Raw genomic sequence first — 11,495 nt, 5'->3', positions numbered from 1 at the left:
CTTACTCCATATTTTCCACGAGTGCATAACTCTTTTCTAGGTTTCCCTGAGTAAGTAAATTTAACTCCTACTGAAAGCTCCAGTAACTGCTTTAAGCAGGATGGATTTAGCATTTGCAAATGTTACCTTTACAGCACTTTTTGCAGCCTCTGCATTCCTGAAATTTGCAAAAGGACAGTGATAATGGTTGCTGCAAACATTTTCCAATAGCAGATTTTTACTAGTTTCTTCCTCTGAAACGGTCAGTAACAAATGATTCAGTAATAATAGATGGTTGCTCTCACCATACACTCTTATGTTGATTTCTTGTATGGTACACGCAGCTTTGATTTCTTGGGTGCCTTTAAAGCACATTTCTTGTAATTGTTTTCTCATAACGACACCAGCAAGATTGTCAGATAAAACAGTGGCCTCGTCCTCCACCATTTCTTTAAGGCCAGAGGTAGGGCAGTGTTGTGAGGTGGGGCGGCTGCAGAGCTCTGGATAAATGTTAAATGGTAAGAAATGTTCACATACCCTGGGCCACCTCACAGCAATAAGGTACGCTGAAGCTCAACCCCATGCCCACTTAAATTATGAACAAAATAAAGTGCCCTGTAAATGATGCAGGAAAAAACAGAAACATCTTTTGTGGGGAAGAAACCTTTAGAGAAATTAGATAAAAGGTTTTGGCACAGCACCGGCACACATGGTAGACTGGCCATGTCAACAGTTCGTTATAAGCCTAGATCACAGGCAAATTGTTTACTCAGACTAGAGTTTCGCTAAATACACATTCAGTCCATGCAAATGGAACATGTCAGCACCAGTGGTGGGGGTAGGGATGGGGTGAAATTTCAATTCCGTTTGCCTCTCAAGGTGAGCCTACCTAATTTGGAGTTTCCAAAACAATGGGTGAACCAATACACTGTCATCCTTCATGATTTGCATTTCTCTGAATTTTGCAATACAGTTCTCCAGTCAAGTAATGTGGGCAAAAATGCATAGACTGCAGTTGAGTGTCGGTAAAAATGCATATATTGGTGCAAATAACATACAAAAGTGCATTAGTTATGGGGAAATTGTTTTGCCAAAAATGTTTATTTTAGGCAAAATTGTGGACTTTTCTCTAAAGGAAACTGAAGTGGGAATGTGAAGAACTGGATTTAGGACTGGAAAAATAAAATAAAAACTACATGCAACCAAAGCTGACAGATTCATCCATCTCTAGATGTGTGCATGGAATCCATAATACATACTAAGGAGTACCAATTCTGGTGGCTTTAAAAGGAATTTAGACAAACCCAAGCAGGAAAAGGGCTATCAATGACTATTGGTCTGTATTGCTTTCAAATATCTTTACGTTGCTGTACACTTTCCCTCTGCAGGAGGGCAGTAAATAAATACGTGTGTGTGTGTGTGTGTGTGTGTGTGTGTGTGTGTGTGTAATACGAATATTAGTCATGATGGGTTTGTTCTACACCCTGTGTCAGAGGCAATATTCCTCTGGGAATCAGAACTGTGGAGACTTTTATTGCACTTTGGTCCTACTTCTGGGCATCACCACTGGTGGAGAAAGAGGAGTGCGGGGGGAGCGCACCACCCCCAGCAGTGCAATCCCCAGGGTGCCATTGCTGCTCTCCCCCCCCCCGTGCTGGGCGCCATGCCCCCAGGATGCGCACCACGCCCCTGGGATGCACACCAGCCCTGCCCCCACCTGCTCTCCGCCCCCAGAGCCAGAGCATGAAGCTCCACCACTGGGCGTCACACAGAAATCTTGGTTTGCAACTGTGAGAAGAAAGTGCTGGAATAAAACGGGCAGTAAGGCTGTTCTTATGTTCTTAATCCAGCCAAGTCCCATGTTGGGACCTTCATTTTTCAAGCCTGGAAAATGTATTTGTTTTAATATGGATTAAAACCAAATTGTTGTCTGAGTGCAGTTTTATCTACCATCTAGAGTTCTTCTCTGCACTTATGGTCAACAGAAACCTGACTGCGTTTCTCACCAGTTATGATAGCTATTCCATAGTGTGTCCCTTTATTTTCTTGGGAATTAAATCTCCTCTTGGGAAGTGCAGTGGTCCACACGGAAAGTCAAGGCATATGGCTCTTCAGCTTGTCAGTGAGTACAAGACTAATTTCCTCTGAGTATGGAAAACCTTATCAGATGAAGGTAGATTCTCTGCTCACAAACCGAGGAGGTGGGGAAAACACCTGCTAGGTAAATTGGAGTCATATTATTAATACATAAATTTAAAATCCAAGCAGAGAGTTTCTCCTTGGGAAATTAACATTGCCATTTTACTTAAAGTGAAATGAATGGCATGAGGTTACTCTTCTGCATATCAGATGCATCGAACACAGGAAGGGGGTGGGAAAGAAACTCGGTCCTCGTTCTACTGAATACAGAGAAAACCCTGAAGTCACCATTGGGTCAATTGAATCAGGGACGATCCGATCGTCAGAGATAAAAACAAAACAAAACCACATTAAACAAATGAGGGTCTTTTACAACCGGCTGTGTGATTTAAAATTCAAGGTGAACCATGTGGTTAGGGGTTGATTAGACGAGTTGTCAGATTTATTAATAAAGCATTGGGTTTTTCAAGTACCATTCAGGACCAAAGGAAACTGGACTTTAACAGCAGTTGTGCAAAAACTGAAATAGCACTGCCCATTTAAACAGATGGTTGTTGGTTTATAAATTTTGCTAATTATGCTTAGTATTAATGGTGGCCAACAATTTGGCGTGATATCTTTTTCGTTTTTTACCAACAACAACAACTATTCCTACCTGGTAGAGCATATTGTGTGGAAGTCAGTGTCACACAATTACGAACATTTGCTCTGCACAATCATTTCCCCTCACCAGGTGGAGTGATTCCTCCTTTCCTCCCCCTATGTGCTGTTCTGGAGGTTCTTCCAACCACTCCAAGCTAATTTCAGCTACTGCAGAGGAGAGGGGCAAAGCCCCATTGAGCTCTGTTAGCTGCAGATAAGTAAGGACTAGCAGGTGGGACCATTTATGGTGACCAGCAAGCCAGAAGTGTTCCTCTTCCTGTTCTAAATGCATCAAAGGCTCTGCTGATCTCAAGGTCTTAGAGCTTCAACACTCCTTTTATATGATTGGCTAGGGCCAGTTCTTACACTGTAGGATTGCCAGAATTGCCATTTCCCCTTTCTAGATACAACCCACATCATATACACTCCAACATACCAGGACACATGTCATTCATCACTGTGCTCTTGCGGCAGCCAGTTGACTCATGTGAGAGCATGGCCCCCCAAAATGGGTGTCTTTGGAGGCCTTGCTCTCATGGGAGCCAAAACAGGACAATGAGAAGTCGGGGTGGCTTCTGTAATTCCAGCATGTCCTGCTCAAAGCGAGGCAATAGATAGGCTTGTCATATTGATATTTTAAGATGGGTGCTGGACCTTTTTCAGCCTGAGGGCCTCATTCCCTTCTGGGCAAGGCCAGTGGGGCCAGAGGCAAACGTGGGTAGAGCAAAGAATGTAAATGTTACCTTTGTGTAGCAGGTTAGCTTTTACATGCACCCCTCTGTATCCTCCATCCAGGCAAGCAAAGGGCATTATCAGAGTTTAGGGACACATTTCAGCCACACAAAAATCCTCCAGGATGGTATAAAGCAGGGGGAGTGAAGGATATGAACTTGGAACATGGGATGTGGCATGGGAAGATTTCCAAGGGCCCAGAGCCTTTATCAATGGTCATTGCAAGGTGGTGGTGGTGGTGAACGGGTGGGTCAGCGCAGTGCAGGGAAGTGACTACTGAGCAGCCAGCACTAACTTTGTGATAAATAAATACGGTAGAGGGAAAGACAGACAGACAGACAATGTGTCCCATTCATACGTTGTCATTGGTAGGTGTCCAGTAAACCCTTCCCTCCAAGGGAATGAGGTCCTCAACTCCACAAAGGTACAGTTGGAGATGATCATAAAATTTATCAGTGGGGAAATTGGCTGGCCAAGGGCTTAGTTAGTTGTTTTCTTTGTCTAGCAACAACCACAACACTGAAACTGTCTCCTCTCGTCCTACTTTCTTACAACAGCCATCCCAGCATATAGGAGCATGATAAATCCTCATAGAAGGTGAGTGTTATTTTCAATAACGATGAAATATGGTCTTTCCACTTCCGCCCCCAAACCAGCTAGATTCCTCATAAATATTATACATCCATGCTCTTGCATTTCCTAACACTTGGTAATCTAGAGCACATTGCTGTGGAGATGCAACACCTCCCTCCCCAAAGCTCATATGTAAATGCATGGCACTGCTGAAATTTATGAAGGTGCTTTAGGCTGTCTTGAAGTATTTACTTGGAAGGAGACCAACAGAGATAAATTTAGTTGGTACTTTCTCTCAAAAATGGAGTTATTTGTTACCCAAATAAGCAAAACTTTGGCCAGAAGTGGACAAAGTACTTCAAATTTATTACTTATGCATGAAGTGTGACTTAACTTATATTGGGGGGGGGTGTTCCATGGACATTCCTGGTTTTCCACTTTTCGCTTGCTTTTTTTCATTGTGTTCTAATTGTTATGGTTAAGAATGGCCTTTTGGGGGGTACTGTTTAAAGAGAAACTTGCAAAGAAATGAGGGTTTAGGCCATCAAAAGTTTAATTTGGCAGACGTCAAGGGAAACACAACCCTACCACAGCAAACGAATAATTATTCAGATGCATAGTTTGAGCATCCTCTTACTTAGCTATTGTATACCCAGTACTGTTATTAACACTCCTATAGGGCAGGATTCAACTAATGAGTCCCTTTCAGTGGAAGCCCTGTAATTTGTTTGCACAATGGGGTTCCCCCCTTCTCTTCTCCAACATGCCCCTTGCCACCCCCCCCCCAAATTGGGAGTCAAGAGAACCCCAATGGGGGGTGGGGAGGAATCAGTTCATCCAGCAAACCAATCACAGAACCACCGCCTTAGCACAATGTTCAATTCGTCCCATAATCCTTCATGGCTGGTTGCTGCCACTTACCTCGATTTAGCATAGAGTTGCTCCCCTTAAACCATGGGTCCCAACACACTTCCTGGAGTTTCTGTATTTATTCATTTATTTCCCTTCTGTTATGTACTGAAGTTCTCACCCTGGGCCAGCAGGGGGATACTGTGGATAGTTTTCACTCAGGTCCACATATGCAAATAAGGGATTGAAAGTGACGTTCAGTGATTGGATAGTTACAGAAAGTGGTTACAGTTACATTGTACTGGAGCTCTATATAAGCAGGCTGGCTGAACCCTTCAGTTCAGTTCTTTTCTGGCCTGTGAATAAAGAAGAGTTGTTTGAAGAATCGCTGTGTCTGATATGTTCACTCACAACTTAACATCTTCTTCCCAAGAGCTCAGGGTGGTGCACTTGCCCCTCTTTTATTATCACAACAGCCCTGTCAGATAGGCAAAGCTGAGAGGGAGTGACTGGCCAGAGGGTTTAAATAAGGACCTGCCTATTTAAGCTCAGCACTCTTTAACAACTGCACCACATTACACTGCCTGATTTATAAATGCAGACTTGAGCCAACCTCAAAGGAACTGAAAATGTCATGCCCTAATGTGTGATACATGTGACATATTTTCCTGAGTTCAGTCCCAGAGCCCTGCCCTGTACATAACAGATCATAGAAAAGCAAATTTTATGTATTATCACACATTTAAATATTAAGGTTTCCTAAGTTTCCAGACATGATTTCCAAATCATGCACAGCAGTGGTCGCACAGCTGGGGGGAGGATAGCATGTAAATCAGCTCTTTGTATCTGAATTCTTGGAAGGATTTACAGTAAATGGAAAATCTGCTGGGAATTACGTACGTATCTCAATTCCCAGTACAAGCACTAATATAAAGTAGTAAAAATGCAGACCGAAATTCCAGAAGAAGTTGACTAATACAACAAGATACGTAAAAGACTTTTTTTATTTGCCATAGTTCGGTTTTTCATTTCCTTACTTCCCTGACTGTTTCATTCCTGACTGTCATTATTAAGTCCCAGAGTGGAACTTAACCTTTGAAATCATTTGCACAGACCTACAGGAGCTGTAGCAAGTTATAGATGCACAAACACTGGTGGAGCACTGCACTTGTTCTGTGCAAAACTCTGAGAGTTTTTCCTTGACCAAAATATGTAATTCTGTCCCTGTCTTTCTCCGTTCTACCTGGAAATACCCTGGATTGCACATGATGCCTTTTGCATACAAAGTGTGCTCTCTGCCAGTGAACTATGGGCCTCCCTTCAAAACATCACATAACTATCAAAGACAGCATCATAATCAAACTTAACATCTGCATGATGCATAGGTCTAGTGTCAAAACAGAATCCAGAGCCCAGGCAAAGTCGTCCTTAATATATTTTATTCTGTAAAACTAATACAAAGTGAGAATGAATTTCTTTAAAATCTGGCTCTTGCAAAATCTTTTTATGATGCTCATTGGAACAAAACTTTCCATTGGAAATTGTCAGTTTTAATTACAGCTGGAAGGGCAGCTGCAGTACTTTTTATAGACCAGCAATGAAAACAGACTAAGCCACCTACTTAGGCAGAATGATTACATAAAACATAGAATATACTGAAAACAGTAAACGACCCTAACAGGCCAGGCTAAGGCTGCAACAGCAAAACAAATCAGATTTGGGCAGGAATGATGACAGCGTTGCACATTTGTAGGAGAAGAAAAGCAGGAAAAAGAAAATACTAAATGATAATTGAGATGAGGGTGGTATCATTCATATATATATATATATATATATATATATATATATATATATATATATATTTCAGTGGGGAAATAAATTGAAGGAAATAAAGAAAGGGAAAAGGAAGAAGTGCTTGAAACTGTAATACAATGCAATATACAATATATAAGTAGTATGATTATTCCAATTAATATAAAATTATTAACAAGATGATGATGGTATCTTAACAGGAGGAACGCCACAACATGTCTCTCACATGGGTTAATACTTAAGAAGTAAAATGATAGGTAAAACCAAAATATGAGGATGTGAGTCCTGGGTGAAATAAATGGGGTTCAACTTGCTCCAGTCAAGTTTATTTGCCTAAAACTGACCTGGAAATAGATCAGTACAGTATAATGTTCATCATAAAGAACTGCATTTATGATGGAAACCTTTCAGAGCTAAAACAGCCCAGTACCCCCTAATCTGAGACAACAATCTGTCTTATTTATTTTCCATTATATAACAACCGGCACTGCTCTTATCTTGAAGCAATTAGCTTCAGTTTCTGATACTAAATCCCTGCATTAGGGTTTTGAGGCAATCAGAAGGGCATATGGGAGCTGCCAAGGTTCCTGTGAACAACATGATGCTGTGGTGAGGATATATCTTTAATCACAAGCACCTGATCTGTGTATATGAAATAGTACATGTAACCAAGGTAAGGGATCAGCCTTAACTACTGAGTAGAAAAAAGGCTGTTTATATGAAATTAGCCAGCATACAAGATGAGACCCAAAGCTGTGAATATGAGGTATTGGATAAGAAGGGAGAGGTCAACAGAAGGTAATGTCCTTCATCTTTTCTTTCCTAGGATAAATTCAAAACAGATGCAGTGCAAGGTTGTTTTTTCCTTAATGTCGTTGCGCCCCCAGGCCCCCAAGCCCTTCCCCCAGTAAATAACTTCACACTGACACATAATTTTGGTTTAAGGTAATGGGCAAAATTTAGGCCACAACTTTACTGATCACAGAAAAGTGAGTGGTATTGGCTTAGGCATTGGCAACAGACTATAACTGACTCCTGCCTCTCTGGCTAGTAAACACCAAACGAGAGAGCAACATTGATGGAAATCAACCGAAGCTCATCCTGTGGTCCTGGCATGGCCCTAGCCCAGGGGTAGGCAACCTAACGTCCGGGGGCCGGATGCGGCCCATTCGCCTTCTCAATCTGGCCCGCGGATGGTCCGGGAATCAGTGTGTTTTTACATGAGTAGAATGTGTGCTTTTATTTAAAATGCATCTCTGGGTTATTTGTGGGGCATAGGAATTCGTTCATTTTTTCTTCCAAAATATAGTGCAGCCCATCAGATGGTCTGAGGGACGGTGGACCAGCCCATGGCTGAAAAAGGTTGCTGGCCCCTGCCCTAGCCCCTCAAGTGGACTTCGGACGAGATCCAGGACCCCCAGATTCCTTTACCAGAATACCCTTATAAATGGAGGGGCAGGTGATGGCCGCACCTCCTCTCCCACACACTTCAATAAGCCAATGCCTAACCAACAAACCCTACAAAGTTGTGACGATTGCTAAGGGGGTAGGCGAAAATGAAGTGGCCACTGCCAATTTGCCAAATGGAAAAAATTCCTACCTGGCCCCTGTTCCAAAACAGGTGACCAACCAATATCCAAAGCAAGGCCACAGCAGCAACACCTACAAATAGGGATGGGAGGGCGGGTATTCAGCAGCGCGAAGCAAGTGCCTCATTCACATCACGCTGCCATTTTTATAGGCCCCCACGAATCACGCCACCTGTGTTGACTGGCTCAAACAGCCTGGCGTGATTGTGGGGCAGACCGACAAGGCCTGGGCCACACCCAGCACCTTTAACTTAGTGGGGGGGGTGTCTTAGAGGCCTGTGAACAACCAGGACCCTCATTAAAGAGGATCTCATTTATCCATTGGATCGTCCAGTGACTCATCTGAAGTGACGCACTGGCCGCAACTCATTTGACCATAAGTAATATGGCCATAAAACAAGCACAAATGGAGTAGATAACCATGTTGTGCATATTCATTCTCATATTACTTTCGGCTACAGTAAAGTTTCAACAATGAACATTTCTTCTGAATATGCAAACCCCACCTCCATTACAACCGACACTGTGGATTGTGTTAGCTCCCTGTGAAAAAGAAGGCACCTTTCACCATATGTGGTGGACATGTAAGGCAGCAAAAGAATTTTGGGAAATGATATATAATGAATTGGGGGGGGGAGTTAAAATAACCTTTTCTTTTAAAAACAAACAAACGAAGCTTTTCTTTAAGGAATTTTAGGTGCCGAAATCCCAATGGAGCAGAAAAGACTACTGCTGCTCGGATGTTAATCGCCCAGAGATGGAAAGAAGATAAAGTCTCTACCAGAGAAGAACAGCAGATTAAGTTGATGGATTATGCCAAATTGGCAAAAATGACCGGAAGAACCTAAATAAATAAATAAATAAATTTGTATACCACGCTTCATCCATAGATCCCATTATGCTTCTGCAGAGCAGTTGATGGGAATTGCAAATCTGGAGAGCACTGTTGTTCTCAGTCCTGCTATCAGTGGCAGACTGACCAATCTACATGGTTACTTCACCACCATGGCTCTTGACTGGCTCCTCTCCACCCTGCTACAGAACACCAGAGGTGTCGAGTCTGGGCGGAAAATACAGGAAGGTTAAGGTCTGTGGAAGGTCAGAAGAGAGCAGTCCTGCTATCACCATCATCTTAGCAATACCCTTGGTGCCTTACATATGGCAGAACATGGAGGCCAGTGGGGTTCAAGGATATGCATGTTTTAAGTCAATATATACAGTACTGTAATTTGGTGGTTCTGACCTGATCAAGGTTTTCCCCTATCAGCCCACCTCTTGCACTGAGAGCCCACTTATGTCTGAACTGCTTATGCATTGCCAGTTTTTAAAAAAATAAAAATAATTATTATTATTTTGTGTGTGTAAAATTTTGCATAGAATTTTGCATGCATAGAAGATTTACATGTATATAATGCATATGAAGGATTCAAGCTGCATGCATAACTTTAGAAGTATTAACATACGTATTATTGCCAATTATATGCATTGTTATATACATTTGTCTATGTGCTTCTACTTTGGGAAACCTCAAGTAAGTATGCTTATAACAATGTGTATTACCGTATTTGCGCCCTATAGGACGCACCGGCCCATAGGACGCACCTAGATTTGGGGGGGGGGAATAAAGGGGGGGAATTATCCCCCCCCCGAGCTTCCCCCGCCCCCAGAACAGGTAGCTCTCCACAAACCGTGGGAGCCCAGCGCGAAGTCACGCCGGGCTCCCACAGCTTGCGGAGAGCTGCGCGAAGCCCGCTCTGGGAGCATGCGGGGCCTTAAACAATGTCGGGGGACAGCAGGAAGGCGTGCTGCGCCTCCCCGCTGTCCCCCGAGCTTGCGGGGCTGGCAGTGGGGCTCTCTTGAAGCCTGGAGAGTGAGAGGGGTTGGTGCGCACCGACCCCTCTCGCTCTCCAGGCTTCAATGAAAGCCTGCATTCGCCCCATAGGACACACACACATTTCCCCTTCATTTTTGGAGGGGGAAAAGTGTGTCCTATAGGGCGAAAAATACGGTATATACATAATACATATTATAAACATATAAAAATGGTTTGGATTTTTGGTAGAAACGGTGGGCGGGAAAGCTCATTTCTCTTCAAGTTCAAGGAGCAAGAAAAAATTGCATGGATAAGCTCAACATCAAGATTGTTCAGAAAATTCTATCTCTAATTATCAGCATGGGAAACAGTTCCCTGTATGGTTGTCAAGAGCCATGGATTGCAGTAGAAGACTTGTCTATGCATGCAGCTCTGAATCAAAACTCCAATGTAGTCATCATTTTCTGGTATGAGATCTAACCTTTTAGAGAAAAAGTTGTAATTCCATGATTATTACATGCAAAAGCAGGCAACAAGATGTCACAGCATGGAACAAAGGAACATTGTGACATTATTGGCAGGTTCTTGGGAGAAATGTATAATCTCCTGTTTTTGTTATTATTTTCAAATCCTCTATAAATCAGAAATCCTCTATAAATCAGGAAAAAAACTGGTGATCTATGAGTATTTCCACTTCTTAATAAACAGCTTCCTGTGTTCTGTGTACTTCCTGTTTCAACAGTTTTAGGCTGAATTGTCTATTATTATTTTTCTGTGTGGATTTAATTGGGTCATGCTGCTATCAAAAAGTGGGTCACTTTCTCCTATACAGAATCTGTTTTGTGCCTGCCCATTTATAGTTCAGTGGCTCTATTGTTTATTGGCCAAACTCTATTGTTTGTTGGCACTGTCCTCTAGCTTAGCCAAGAGGCACTGATGTCCCCAAAGAGCAGTATATATGGATTGTCACATACTGAGAAAAGGGTATGTTTCAAACAAGCCCAAGACTTGTGCATGTTATAGGACAACCATGAAACATGGACAAATCAGAATTTGCTTCAGGCTGACCCCACAAAAGCCGCTCTCTTTCAGTATAACACAATGCTTCATCTGAAACAATGCCTCCCTAGATTGCCAGGACCACTGGCAATGAGCTCAGTTTTAGGTATATCTTAATGTGACTTTGGCTTTGCTGTAACTCCCAGAACTTCCAGACATGCTCAGCCAAACCACAAAATTGGTAATAAAACTTAGTCCTTCCCATGGGGAACCAGTGTGCCTCTTCTTTCTGCAAAATACTTGCCTTTTTAGGTAATGAAGACAGAAGGACAGAGGAACAACTATTATTATTTGGAATACAACTAAAT

The 11,495-nt window shown here is 42.6% G+C and overlaps 1 long non-coding RNA gene across 1 annotated transcript; it reads left to right on the top strand.

Annotated features, from left to right (window-relative positions):
- The first annotated feature begins 376 nt into the window (after positions 1–376).
- Positions 377–10,827, top strand: LOC310689170. Its single transcript, XR_014517377.1, has 4 exons — positions 377–540; positions 2,058–2,101; positions 3,998–4,089; positions 10,378–10,827. It is a non-coding gene; the product is annotated as an uncharacterized lncRNA (long non-coding RNA).
- The last annotated feature ends 668 nt before the right edge of the window (positions 10,828–11,495 follow it).

This window comes from Podarcis liolepis, assembly GCF_965112155.1.
Source record: "Podarcis liolepis genome assembly, chromosome: 11".
NCBI lineage: Eukaryota > Metazoa > Chordata > Lepidosauria > Squamata > Lacertidae > Podarcis > Podarcis liolepis.
The sequence above is the reverse complement of the archived record's forward strand: the minus strand, read 5'-3'. Positions and strand labels throughout refer to the sequence as shown.